Here is a 14,749-nt window from a genome sequence, read left to right as displayed (position 1 = left end):
ACCGCCTCAGGCAGCCAAAACTATGTAACACACACCCCTAATCAGCTACGATCCCAATAACTAAAAACCCCCACTAAATACAACAAACAATAAACCCATGTCACACCCTGGCCTGACCAACTAATTAACTAAAACACAAAATACTAAGACCAAGGCGTGACAGATACTGTATATATTCTACATGTAATGGTATGGACAGCATGGAAAAGGTGTGTACAGCAACAGTTACATTGGATGAGCCTTGACTAGAATACAGTAAATACATATGAAGTGGGTAAAACAGTATGTAAACATTATTGAAGTGACCCGTGTTCAATGACTAGGTACGTCACGGGAGGCTTCTGAAGGGAGGGCAGCTCAAAATAATGTCTGGAACGGAGTAAATGGAATGGTATCCAACACATGGAAACCTTTAAAATGGATTTGATACAATTCCACCTATTCCACTTGGTCATTAACACCAGCCCATCCTCCCCAATAAAGGCGCATCCAACCTCCTGTGACGTACACAGGACAGCAGTCTCTAAGGGGCAGGCGAGAGTATGGGGCTTTCGGGAGGATAGTAACAGTGACTAAGTTCAGGGCGGGGTACCGGGTAGAAGTGGTGGTTATTTAACAGTCTGATGGCCTGGAGATAGAAGCTGTTTACCAGCCTCTCATTCCCAGCTAGTGGAGACTGTTTAACAGTCTGATGGCCTGGAGATAGAAGCTGTTTACCAGCCTCTCATTCCCAGCTAGTGGAGACGTATACAGTCTGATGGCCTGGAGATAGAAGCTGTTTACCAGCCTCATTCCCAGCTAGTGGAGACTGTTTAACAGTCTGATGGCCTGGAGATAGAAGCTGCTTATCAGTCTCTCATTCCCAGCTAGTGGAGACTGTTTAACAGTCTGATGGCCTGGAGATAGAAGCTGTTTACCAGCCTCTCATTCCCAGCTAGTGGAGACTGTTATACAGTCTGATGGCCTGGAGATAGAAGCTGTTTATCAGTCTCTCATTCCCAGCTAGTGGAGACTGTTTAACAGTCTGATGGCCTGGAGATAGAAGCTACTTATCAGTCTCTCATTCCCAGCTAGTGGAGACTGTTTAACAGTCTGATGGCCTGGAGATAGAAGCTGTTTATAATAATATAATAATAATAATATATCCCATTTAGCAGACGCTTTTGTCCAAAGCGACTTACAAGTCGGCTGGGGCCACTACTTTTGCATATGGGTGGCCCCAGTGGGAATCGAACCCACGACGCTTGGCGTTGCAAGCGCCATGCTCTACCGACTGAGCCACACAGGACTCTTTATCAGCCTCATTCCCAGCTAGTGGAGACTGTTTAACAGTCTGATGGCTTGGAGATAGAAGCTGTTTACCAGCCTCTCATTCCCAGCTAGTGGAGACTGTTTAACAGTCTGATGGCCTGGAGATAGAAGCTGTTTACCAGCCTCTCATTCCCAGCTAGTGGAGACTGTTTAACAGTCTGATGGCTTGGAGATAGAAGCTGTTTACCAGCCTCTCATTCCCAGCTAGTGGAGACTGTTTAACAGTCTGATGGCCTGGAGATAGAAGCTACTTATCAGTCTCTCATTCCCAGCTAGTGGAGACTGTTTAACAGTCTGATGGCCTGGAGATAGAAGCTGTTTATCAGTCTCTCATTCCCAGCTAGTGGAGACTGTTTAACAGTCTGATGGCCTGGAGATAGAAGCTGTTTATCAGCCTCATTCCCAGCTAGTGGAGACTGTTTAACACTCTGATGGCCTGGAGATAGAAGCTGTTAATCAGCCTCTCATTCCCAGCTAGTGGAGACTGTTTAACAGTCTGATGGCTTGGAGAGAGAAGCTGTTTACCAGCCTCTCATTCCCAGCTAGTGGAGACTGTTTAACAGTCTGATGGCCTGGAGATAGAAGCTGTTTACCAGCCTCATTCCCAGCTAGTGGAGACTGTTTAACAGTCTGATGGCCTGGAGATAGAAGCTGTTTATCAGTCTCTCATTCCCAGCTAGTGGAGACTGTTTAACAGTCTGATGGCCTGGAGATAGAAGCTGTTAATCAGCCTCTCATTCCCAGCTAGTGGAGACTGTTTAACAGTCTGATGGCCTGGAGATAGAAGCTGTTTATCAGTCTCTCATTCCCAGCTAGTGGAGACTGTTTAACAGTCTGATGGCCTGGAGATAGAAGCTGTTTACCAGCCTCTCATTCCCAGCTAGTGGAGACTGTTTAACAGTCTGATGGCCTGGAGATAGAAGCTGTTTACCAGCCTCTCATTCCCAGCTAGTGGAGACTGTTTAACAGTCTGATGGCCTGGAGATAGAAGCTGTTTACCAGCCTCATTCCCAGCTAGTGGAGATTGTTTAACAGTCTGATGGCCTGGAGATAGAAGCTGTTTATCAGCCTCATTCCCAGCTAGTGGAGACTGTTTAACAGTCTGATGGCCTGGAGATAGAAGCTGTTTATCAGCTTCTCATTCCCAGCTAGTGGAGACTGTTTAACAGTCTGATGGCCTGGAGATAGAAGCTGTTTATCAGTCTCTCATTCCCAGCTAGTGGAGACTGTTTAACAGTCTGATGGCCTGGAGATAGAAGCTGTTTATCAGCTTCTCATTCCCAGCTAGTGGAGACTGTTTAACAGTCTGATGGCCTGGAGATAGAAGCTGTTTATCAGCCTCTCATTACCAGCTAGTGGAGACTGTTTAACAGTCTGATGGCCTGGAGATAGAAGCTGTTTATCAGCTTCTCATTCCCAGCTAGTGGAGACTGTTTAACAGTCTGATGGCCTGGAGATAGAAGCTGTTTATCAGCCTCTCATTACCAGCTAGTGGAGACTGTTTAACAGTCTGATGGCCTGGAGATAGAAGCTGTTTATCAGCTTGTCATTCCCAGCTAGTGGAGACTGTTTAACAGTCTGATGGCCTGGAGATAGAAGCTGTTTATCAGCCTCTCATTCCCAGCTAGTGGAGACTGTTTAACAGTCTGATGGCCTGGAGATAGAAGCTGTTTATCAGCTTCTCATTCCCAGCTAGTGGAGACTGTTTAACAGTCTGATGGCCTGGAGATAGAAGCTGTTTACCAGCCTCTCATTCCCAGCTAGTGGAGACTGTTTAACAGTCTGATGGCCTGGAGATAGAAGCTGTTTATCAGCTTCTCATTCCCAGCTAGTGGAGACTGTTTAACAGTCTGATGGCCTGGAGATAGAAGCTCTTTATCAGCCTCTCATTCCCAGCTAGTGGAGACTGTTTAACAGTCTGATGGCCTGGAGATAGAACGTGTTTATTAGCCTCATTCCCAGCTAGTGGAGACTGTTAAACAGTCTGATGGCCTGGAGATAGAAGCTGTTTATCAGCTTCTCATTCCCAGCTAGTGGAGACTGTTTAACAGTCTGATGGCCTGGAGATAGAAGCTGTTTACCAGCCTCATTCCCAGCTAGTGGAGACTGTTTAACAGTCTGATGGCCTGGAGATAGAAGCTGTTTATCAGCTTCTCATTCCCAGCTAGTGGAGACTGTTTAACAGTCTGATGGCCTGGAGATAGAAGCTGTTTACCAGCCTCTCATTCCCAGCTAGTGGAGACTGTTATACAGTCTGATGGCCTGGAGATAGAAGCTGTTAATCAGCCTCTCATTCCCAGCTAGTGGAGACTGTTTAACAGTCTGATGGCTTGGAGATAGAAGCTGTTTACCAGCCTCTCATTCCCAGCTAGTGGAGACTGTTTAACAGTCTGATGGCCTGGAGATAGAAGCTGTTTATCAGCCTCTCATTCCCAGCTAGTGGAGACTGTTTAACAGTCTGATGGCCTGGAGATAGAAGCTGTTTATCAGTCTCTCATTCCCAGCTAGTGGAGACTGTTTAACAGTCTGATGGCCTGGAGATAGAAGCTGTTTATCAGCCTCTCATTCCCAGCTAGTGGAGACTGTTTAACAGTCTGATGGCCTGGAGATAGAAGCTGTTTATCAGCCTCTCATTCCCAGCTAGTGGAGACTGTTTAACACTCTGATGGCCTGGAGATAGAAGCTGTTTACCAGCCTCTCATTCCCAGCTAGTGGAGACTGTTTAACAGTCTGATGGCCTGGAGATAGAAGCTGTTTATCAGTCTCTCATTCCCAGCTAGTGGAGACTGTTTAACAGTCTGATGGCCTGGAGATAGAAGCTGTTTATCAGCCTCATTCCCAGCTAGTGGAGACTGTTTAACACTCTGATGGCCTGGAGATAGAAGCTGTTAATCAGCCTCTCATTCCCAGCTAGTGGAGACTGTTTAACAGTCTGATGGCTTGGAGATAGAAGCTGTTTACCAGCCTCTCATTCCCAGCTAGTGGAGACTGTTTAACAGTCTGATGGCCTGGAGATAGAAGCTGTTTATCAGCCTCTCATTCCCAGCTAGTGGAGACTGTTTAACAGTCTGATGGCCTGGAGATAGAAGCTCTTTATCAGCCTCTCATTCCCAGCTAGTGGAGACTGTTTAACACTCTGATGGCCTGGAGATAGAAGCTGTTTACCAGCCTCTCATTCCCAGCTAGTGGAGACTGTTTAACAGTCTGATGGCCTGGAGATAGAAGCTGTTTATCAGTCTCTCATTCCCAGCTAGTGGAGACTGTTTAACAGTCTGATGGCCTGGAGATAGAAGCTGTTTATCACCCTCATTCCCAGCTAGTGGAGACTGTTTAACACTCTGATGGCCTGGAGATAGAAGCTGTTAATCAGCCTCTCATTCCCAGCTAGTGGAGACTGTTTAACAGTCTGATGGCTTGGAGATAGAAGCTGTTTACCAGCCTCTCATTCCCAGCTAGTGGAGACTGTTTAACAGTCTGATGGCCTGGAGATAGAAGCTGTTTACCAGCCTCATTCCCAGCTAGTGGAGACTGTTTAACAGTCTGATGGCCTGGAGATAGAAGCTGTTTATCAGTCTCTCATTCCCAGCTAGTGGAGACTGTTTAACAGTCTGATGGCCTGGAGATAGAAGCTGTTAATCAGCCTCTCATTCCCAGCTAGTGGAGACTGTTTAACAGTCTGATGGCCTGGAGATAGAAGCTGTTTATCAGTCTCTCATTCCCAGCTAGTGGAGACTGTTTAACAGTCTGATGGCCTGGAGATAGAAGCTGTTTACCAGCCTCATTCCCTGCTAGTGGAGACTGTTTAACAGTCTGATGGCCTGGAGATAGAAGCTGTTTATCAGTCTCTCATTCCCAGCTAGTGGAGACTGTTTAACAGTCTGATGGCCTGGAGATAGAAGCTGTTAATCAGCCTCTCATTCCCAGCTAGTGGAGACTGTTTAACAGTCTGATGGCCTGGAGATAGAAGCTGTTTATCAGTCTCTCATTCCCAGCTAGTGGAGACTGTTTAACAGTCTGATGGCCTGGAGATAGAAGCTGTTTACCAGCCTCTCATTCCCAGCTAGTGGAGACTGTTTAACAGTCTGATGGCCTGGAGATAGAAGCTGTTTACCAGCCTCTCATTCCCAGCTAGTGGAGACTGTTTAACAGTCTGATGGCCTGGAGATAGAAGCTGTTAATCAGCCTCTCATTCCCAGCTAGTGGAGACTGTTTAACAGTCTGATGGCTTGGAGATAGAAGCTGTTTACCAGCCTCTCATTCCCAGCTAGTGGAGACTGTTTAACAGTCTGATGGCCTGGAGATAGAAGCTGTTTACCAGCCTCATTCCCAGCTAGTGGAGACTGTTTAACAGTCTGATGGCCTGGAGATAGAAGCTGTTTATCAGTCTCTCATTCCCAGCTAGTGGAGACTGTTTAACAGTCTGATGGCCTGGAGATAGAAGCTGTTAATCAGCCTCTCATTCCCAGCTAGTGGAGACTGTTTAACAGTCTGATGGCCTGGAGATAGAAGCTGTTTATCAGTCTCTCATTCCCAGCTAGTGGAGACTGTTTAACAGTCTGATGGCCTGGAGATAGAAGCTGTTTACCAGCCTCTCATTCCCAGCTAGTGGAGACTGTTTAACAGTCTGATGGCCTGGAGATAGAAGCTGTTTACCAGCCTCTCATTCCCAGCTAGTGGAGACTGTTTAACAGTCTGATGGCCTGGAGATAGAAGCTGTTTACCAGCCTCATTCCCAGCTAGTGGAGATTGTTTAACAGTCTGATGGCCTGGAGATAGAAGCTGTTTATCAGCCTCATTCCCAGCTAGTGGAGACTGTTTAACAGTCTGATGGCCTGGAGATAGAAGCTGTTTATCAGCTTCTCATTCCCAGCTAGTGGAGACTGTTTAACAGTCTGATGGCCTGGAGATAGAAGCTGTTTATCAGTCTCTCATTCCCAGCTAGTGGAGACTGTTTAACAGTCTGATGGCCTGGAGATAGAAGCTGTTTATCAGCTTCTCATTCCCAGCTAGTGGAGACTGTTTAACAGTCTGATGGCCTGGAGATAGAAGCTGTTTATCAGCCTCTCATTACCAGCTAGTGGAGACTGTTTAACAGTCTGATGGCCTGGAGATAGAAGCTGTTTATCAGCCTCTCATTCCCAGCTAGTGGAGACTGTTTAACAGTCTGATGGCCTGGAGATAGAAGCTGTTTATCAGCTTCTCATTCCCAGCTAGTGGAGACTGTTTAACAGTCTGATGGCCTGGAGATAGAAGCTGTTTATCAGCCTCTCATTCCCAGCTAGTGGAGACTGTTTAACAGTCTGATGGCCTGGAGATAGAACGTGTTTATTAGCCTCATTCCCAGCTAGTGGAGACTGTTAAACAGTCTGATGGCCTGGAGATAGAAGCTGTTTATCAGCTTCTCATTCCCAGCTAGTGGAGACTGTTTAACAGTCTGATGGCCTGGAGATAGAAGCTGTTTACCAGCCTCATTCCCAGCTAGTGGAGACTGTTTAACAGTCTGATGGCCTGGAGATAGAAGCTGTTTATCAGCTTCTCATTCCCAGCTAGTGGAGACTGTTTAACAGTCTGATGGCCTGGAGATAGAAGCTGTTTACCAGCCTCTCATTCCCAGCTAGTGGAGACTGTTATACAGTCTGATGGCCTGGAGATAGAAGCTGTTAATCAGCCTCTCATTCCCAGCTAGTGGAGACTGTTTAACAGTCTGATGGCTTGGAGATAGAAGCTGTTTACCAGCCTCTCATTCCCAGCTAGTGGAGACTGTTTAACAGTCTGATGGCCTGGAGATAGAAGCTGTTTATCAGCCTCTCATTCCCAGCTAGTGGAGACTGTTTAACAGTCTGATGGCCTGGAGATAGAAGCTGTTTATCAGTCTCTCATTCCCAGCTAGTGGAGACTGTTTAACAGTCTGATGGCCTGGAGATAGAAGCTGTTTATCAGCCTCTCATTCCCAGCTAGTGGAGACTGTTTAACAGTCTGATGGCCTGGAGATAGAAGCTGTTTATCAGCCTCTCATTCCCAGCTAGTGGAGACTGTTTAACACTCTGATGGCCTGGAGATAGAAGCTGTTTACCAGCCTCTCATTCCCAGCTAGTGGAGACTGTTTAACAGTCTGATGGCCTGGAGATAGAAGCTGTTTATCAGTCTCTCATTCCCAGCTAGTGGAGACTGTTTAACAGTCTGATGGCCTGGAGATAGAAGCTGTTTATCAGCCTCATTCCCAGCTAGTGGAGACTGTTTAACACTCTGATGGCCTGGAGATAGAAGCTGTTAATCAGCCTCTCATTCCCAGCTAGTGGAGACTGTTTAACAGTCTGATGGCTTGGAGATAGAAGCTGTTTTACCAGCCTCTCATTCCCAGCTAGTGGAGACTGTTTAACAGTCTGATGGCCTGGAGATAGAAGCTGTTTATCAGCCTCTCATTCCCAGCTAGTGGAGACTGTTTAACAGTCTGATGGCCTGGAGATAGAAGCTCTTTATCAGCCTCTCATTCCCAGCTAGTGGAGACTGTTTAACACTCTGATGGCCTGGAGATAGAAGCTGTTTACCAGCCTCTCATTCCCAGCTAGTGGAGACTGTTTAACAGTCTGATGGCCTGGAGATAGAAGCTGTTTATCAGTCTCTCATTCCCAGCTAGTGGAGACTGTTTAACAGTCTGATGGCCTGGAGATAGAAGCTGTTTATCACCCTCATTCCCAGCTAGTGGAGACTGTTTAACACTCTGATGGCCTGGAGATAGAAGCTGTTAATCAGCCTCTCATTCCCAGCTAGTGGAGACTGTTTAACAGTCTGATGGCTTGGAGATAGAAGCTGTTTACCAGCCTCTCATTCCCAGCTAGTGGAGACTGTTTAACAGTCTGATGGCCTGGAGATAGAAGCTGTTTACCAGCCTCATTCCCAGCTAGTGGAGACTGTTTAACAGTCTGATGGCCTGGAGATAGAAGCTGTTTATCAGTCTCTCATTCCCAGCTAGTGGAGACTGTTTAACAGTCTGATGGCCTGGAGATAGAAGCTGTTAATCAGCCTCTCATTCCCAGCTAGTGGAGACTGTTTAACAGTCTGATGGCCTGGAGATAGAAGCTGTTTATCAGTCTCTCATTCCCAGCTAGTGGAGACTGTTTAACAGTCTGATGGCCTGGAGATAGAAGCTGTTTACCAGCCTCTCATTCCCAGCTAGTGGAGACTGTTTAACAGTCTGATGGCCTGGAGATAGAAGCTGTTTACCAGCTTCTCATTCCCAGCTAGTGGAGACTGTTTAACAGTCTGATGGCCTGGAGATAGAAGCTGTTTATCAGCCTCTCATTCCCAGCTAGTGGAGACTGTTTAACAGTCTGATGGCCTGGAGATAGAAGCTGTTTATCAGCTTGTCATTCCCAGCTAGTGGAGACTGTTTAACAGTCTGATGGCCTGGAGATAGAAGCTGTTTATCAGCCTCTCATTCCCAGCTAGTGGAGACTGTTTAACAGTCTGATGGCTTGGAGATAGAAGCTGTTTACCAGCCTCTCATTCCCAGCTAGTGGAGACTGTTTAACAGTCTGATGGCCTGGAGATAGAAGCTGTTTATCAGCTTCTCATTCCCAGCTAGTGGAGACTGTTTAACAGTCTGATGGCCTGGAGATAGAAGCTGTTTATCAGTCTCTCATTCCCAGCTAGTGGAGACTGTTTAACAGTCTGATGGCCTGGAGATAGAAGCTGTTTATCAGCTTCTCATTCCCAGCTAGTGGAGACTGTTTAACAGTCTGATGGCCTGGAGATAGAAGGTGTTTATTAGCCTCATTCCCAGCTAGTGGAGACTGTTAAACAGTCTGATGGCCTGGAGATAGAAGCTGTTTATCAGCTTCTCATTCCCAGCTAGTGGAGACTGTTTAACAGTCTGATGGCCTGGAGATAGAAGCTGTTTATCAGCTTGTCATTCCCAGCTAGTGGAGACTGTTTAACAGTCTGATGGCCTGGAGATAGAAGCTGTTTATTAGCCTCATTCCCAGCTAGTGGAGACTGTTAAACAGTCTGATGGCCTGGAGATAGAAGCTGTTTATCAGCTTCTCATTCCCAGCTAGTGGAGACTGTTTAACAGTCTGATGGCCTGGAGATAGAAGCTGTTTATCAGCCTCTCATTCCCAGCTAGTGGAGACTGTTTAACAGTCTGATGGCCTGGAGATAGAAGCTGTTTATCAGCTTCTCATTCTCAGCTAGTGGAGACTGTTTAACAGTCTGATGGCCTGGAGATAGAAGCTGTTTATCAGTCTCTCGGTCACAGCTTTGATGCACCTGGACTGTCTCCGGCCTTGTAGTTGGTAGTGGGGTGAACAGGCCATGGCTCGGGTGGCTGAGGTGCTGGATGGGTTAGGGTTAGGAGTGAGTTAAAAATGGCCCCTGAAGTGTAGAGTTTTAGTGATACCATCCAGTACAGATAGTGTAAAACAGCATGCTCCAGACTGACAGCCAGCTGTTGTGCTAACTAAGTAAAACTGAGTCCAGCTTTCAATGTCTGTGTCTGAAATAGCACCCTATTCCCTATATAGTGCACTATTTTTTTACCCTGTTCTCTAGAGCGTTGGTTAAAAGTAGTGCACTAAGCAGGGAGCAGGCTGCCATGTCAGAGAGTGAGGATCAGCTGCTGTCTCTCTACTAGATTAGATCAACCATGTTCTCTCTACTAGAATAGATCAACCCTGTTCTCGCTACTAGAATAGATCAACCCTGTTCTTTCTACTAGAATAGATCAACCCTGTTCTCTCTACTAGAATAGATCAACCCTGTTCTCTCTACTAGAATAGATCAACCCTGTTCTCTCTACTAGAATAGATCAACCCTGTTCTCTCTACTAGAATAGATCAACCCTGTTCTCTCTACTAGAATAGATCAACCCTGTTCTCTCTACTAGAATAGATCAATCCTGTTCTCTCTACTAGAATAGATCAACCCTGTTCTCTCCTCCTGGAATAGATCAAACCTGTTCTCTCCTCCTGCACTAGATCAACCCTGTTCTCTCTCTACTGGACGAGATCAACCCGGTTCTCTCTCTACTGGACTAGATCAACCCGGTTCTCTCTCTACTAGAATAGATCAACCCTGTTCTCTCTCTACTAGAATAGATCAACCCTGTTCTCTCTCTACTAGAATAGATCAACCCTGTTCTCTCTCTACTAGAATAGATCAACCCTGTGCTCTCTCTACTAGAATAGATCAACCCTGTTCTCTCTCTACTAGAATAGACCAACCCTGTTCTCTCTACTGAAATAGATCAACACTGTTCTCTCCCTACTGGACAAATTCAACCCTGTTCTCTCTCTACTGGACTAGATCAACCCTGTTCTCTCTCTACTGGACTAGATCAACCCTATTCTCTCTCTACTGGATTAGATCAACCCTGTTCTCTCCTCCTGGACTAGATCAACCCTGTTCTCTCTCTCTCGACTCCTGGAATAGATCAGCGCTGTTCTCTTTCTACTGGAATAGATGTTCTCTCTCTCTACTTGACTAGATCAACCCTGTTCTCTCTCTACTGGACTAGATCAACCCTGTTCTCTCTCTACTGGACTAGATTAACCCTGTTCTCTCTCTACTGGACTAGATCAACCCTGTACTCTCTCTGCTGGACTAGATCAACCCTGTTCTCTCTACTAGAATAGATCAACCCTGTTCTTTCTCTACTGGACTAGATCAGCCCTGTACTCTCTCTACTGGAATAGCTAAACCCTGTTCTCTCTCTACTGGACTAGATCAACCCTATTCTCTCTCTACTGGACTAGATCAACCCTGTTATCTTTCTACTGGACTAGATCAAACCTGTTCTCTCTAGTAGAATAGATCAAACCTGTTCTCTCTCTACTGGACAAGATCAACACTGTTCTCTCTCTACTGGACAAGATCAACACTGTTCTCTCTCTACTGAAATAGATCAACCCTGTTCTCTCTCTACTGGACAATATCAACACTGTTCTCTCTACTGAAATAGATCAACCCTGTTCTCTATACTAGAATAGATCAACCCTGTTCTCTCCTCCTGGAATAGATCAAACCTGTTCTCTCCTCCTGCACTAGATCAACCCTGTTCTCTCTCTACTGGACGAGATCAACCCGGTTCTCTCTCTACTGGACTAGATCAACCCGGTTCTCTCTCTACTAGAATAGATCAACCCTGTTCTCTCTCTACTAGAATAGATCAACCCTGTTCTCTCTACTAGAATAGATCAACCCTATTCTCTCTACTGAAATAGATCAACCCTGTTCTCTCTACTAGAATAGATCAACCTTGTTCTCTCTACTAGAATAGATCAACCCTGTTCTCTCTACTAGAATAGATCAACCCTGTTCTCTCTACTGGAATAGATCAACCCTGTTCTCTCTACTAGAATAGATCAACCCTGTTCTCTCTCTACTGGACAAGATCAACCCTGTTCTCTCTCTACTGGAATAGCTCAACCCTCTTCTCTCTCTACTGGACTAGATCAACCCTGTTCTCTCTCTACTGGACTAGATCAACCCTGTTCTCTTTATACTGGACTAGATCAACCCTGTTCTCTCTCTACTGGACTAGATCAACCCTATTCTCTCTCTACTGGATTAGATCAACCCTGTTCTCTCCTCCTGGACTAGATCAACCCTGTTCTCTCTCTCTCGACTCCTGGAATAGATCAGCGCTGTTCTCTTTCTACTGGAATAGATGTTCTCTCTCTCTACTTGACTAGATCAACCCTGTTCTCTCTCTACTGGACTAGATCAACCCTGTTCTCTCTCTACTGGACTAGATTAACCCTGTTCTCTCTCTACTGGACTAGATCAACCCTGTACTCTCTCTGCTGGACTAGATCAACCCTGTTCTCTCTACTAGAATAGATCAACCCTGTTCTTTCTCTACTGGACTAGATCAGCCCTGTACTCTCTCTACTGGAATAGCTAAACCCTGTTCTCTCTCTACTGGACTAGATCAACCCTATTCTCTCTCTACTGGACTAGATCAACCCTGTTATCTTTCTACTGGACTAGATCAAACCTGTTCTCTCTAGTAGAATAGATCAAACCTGTTTCTCTCTACTGGACAAGATCAACACTGTTCTCTCTCTACTGGACAAGATCAACACTGTTCTCTCTCTACTGAAATAGATCAACCCTGTTCTCTCTCTACTGGACAATATCAACACTGTTCTCTCTACTGAAATAGATCAACCCTGTTCTCTCTACTAGAATAGATCAACCCTGTTCTCTCCTCCTGGAATAGATCAAACCTGTTCTCTCCTCCTGCACTAGATCAACCCTGTTCTCTCTCTACTGGACGAGATCAACCCGGTTCTCTCTCTACTGGACTAGATCAACCCGGTTCTCTCTCTACTAGAATAGATCAACCCTGTTCTCTCTCTACTAGAATAGATCAACCCTGTTCTCTCTACTAGAATAGATCAACCCTATTCTCTCTACTGAAATAGATCAACCCTGTTCTCTCTACTAGAATAGATCAACCTTGTTCTCTCTACTAGAATAGATCAACCCTGTTCTCTCTACTAGAATAGATCAACCCTGTTCTCTCTACTGGAATAGATCAACCCTGTTCTCTCTACTAGAATAGATCAACCCTGTTCTCTCTCTACTGGACAAGATCAACCCTGTTCTCTCTCTACTGGAATAGCTCAACCCTCTTCTCTCTCTACTGGACTAGATCAACCCTGTTCTCTCTCTACTGGACTAGATCAACCCTGTTCTCTTTATACTGGACTAGATCAAACCTGTTCTCTCTACTGAAATAGATCAACCCTGTTCTCTCTACGAGAATAGATCAACCCTGTTCTCTCTACTGGAATATATCAACCCTGTACTCTCTACTAGAATAGATCAACCCTGTTCTCTCTACTGAAATAGATCAACCCTGTTCTCTCTACTGGACTAGATCAACCCTGTTCTCTCTCTACTGGACAAGATCAACACTGTTCTCTCTCTACTGGACTAGATCAACCCTGTTCTCTCTCTTCTGGAATAGCTCAACCCTGTTCTCTCTCTACTGGACTAGATCAACCCTGTTCTCTCTCTACTGGACTAGATCAAACCTGTTCTCTCTACCAGAATAGATCAACCCTGTTCTCTCTACTAGAATAGATCAACCCTGTTCTCCCTCTACTGGACAAAATAAACACTGTTCTCTCTCTACTGGACTAGATCAACCCTGTTCTCTCTCTACTGGAAAAGCTCAACCCTGTTCTCTCTCTACTGGACTAGATCAACCCTGTTCTCTCTCTACTGGACTAGATCAACCCTGTTCTCTCTCTACTGGACTCAATCAGCCCTGTTCTCTCTCTACTGGAATAGCTAAACCCTGTTCTTTCTCTACTGGACTAGATCAACCCTATTCTCCCTCTACTGGACAAAATAAACACTGTTCTCTCTCTACTGGACTAGATCAACCCTGTTCTCTCCTCCTGGACTAGATCAACCCTGTTCTCTCTCTACTGGACTAGATCAACCCTGTTCTCTCTCTACTGGAAAAGCTCAACCCTGTTCTCTCTCTACTGGACTAGATCAACCCTGATCTCTCTCTACTGGACTAGATCAACCCTGTTCTCTCTCTACTGGACTAGATCAACCCTATTCTCTCTCTACTGGAAAAGCTCAACCCTGTTCTCTCTCTACTGGACTAGATCAACCCTGTTCTCTCTCTACTGGACTAGATCAACCCTGTTCTCTCTCTTCTGGACTAGATCAACCCTATTCTCTTTCTACTGGACTAGATCAACCCTGTTCTCTCTCTCTCTACACCTGGAATAGATCAGCCCTGTTCTCTTTCTACTGGAATAGATGTTCACTCTCTCTTCTTGACTAGATCAACCCTGTTCTCTCTCTACTGGACTAGATCAACCCTGTTCTCTCTCTACTGGACTAGATCAACCCTGTTCTTTCTCTACTGGACTAGATCAGCCCTGTTCTCTCTCTACTGGAATAGCTAAACCCTGTTCTCTCTCTACTGGACTAGATCAACCCTGTTCTCTCTCTACTGGACTAGATCAACCCTGTTCTGTCTCTACTGGAATAGATCAACACTGTCCTCTCTCTACTGGACTAGATCAACCCGGTTGTCTCTCTACTAGAATAGATCAACCCTGTTCTCTCTACTAGATTAGATCAACCCTTTTCTCTCTACTGAAATAGATCAACCCTGTTCTCTCTACTGGACTAGAACAACCCTGTTATCTCTCTACTGGACAAGATCAACACTGTTTTCTCTCTACTAGACTAAATCAACCCTGTTCTCTCTCTACTGGAATAGCTCAACCCTGTTCTCTCTCTACTGGACTAGATCAACCCTGTTCTTTCTCTACTGGACTAGATCAGCCCTGTTCTCTCTCTACTGGAATAGCTAAACCCTGTTCTCTCTCCACTGGACTAGATCAACCCTATTCTCTCTCTACTGGACTAGACCAACCCTGTTCTCTCTCTACTAGATTAGATC

The sequence above is a fragment of the Oncorhynchus masou genome, chromosome 32, assembly GCF_036934945.1.
Source record: "Oncorhynchus masou masou isolate Uvic2021 chromosome 32, UVic_Omas_1.1, whole genome shotgun sequence".
NCBI classification, from domain to species: domain Eukaryota; kingdom Metazoa; phylum Chordata; class Actinopteri; order Salmoniformes; family Salmonidae; genus Oncorhynchus; species Oncorhynchus masou.
The sequence above is the reverse complement of the archived record's forward strand: the minus strand, read 5'-3'. Positions refer to the sequence as shown.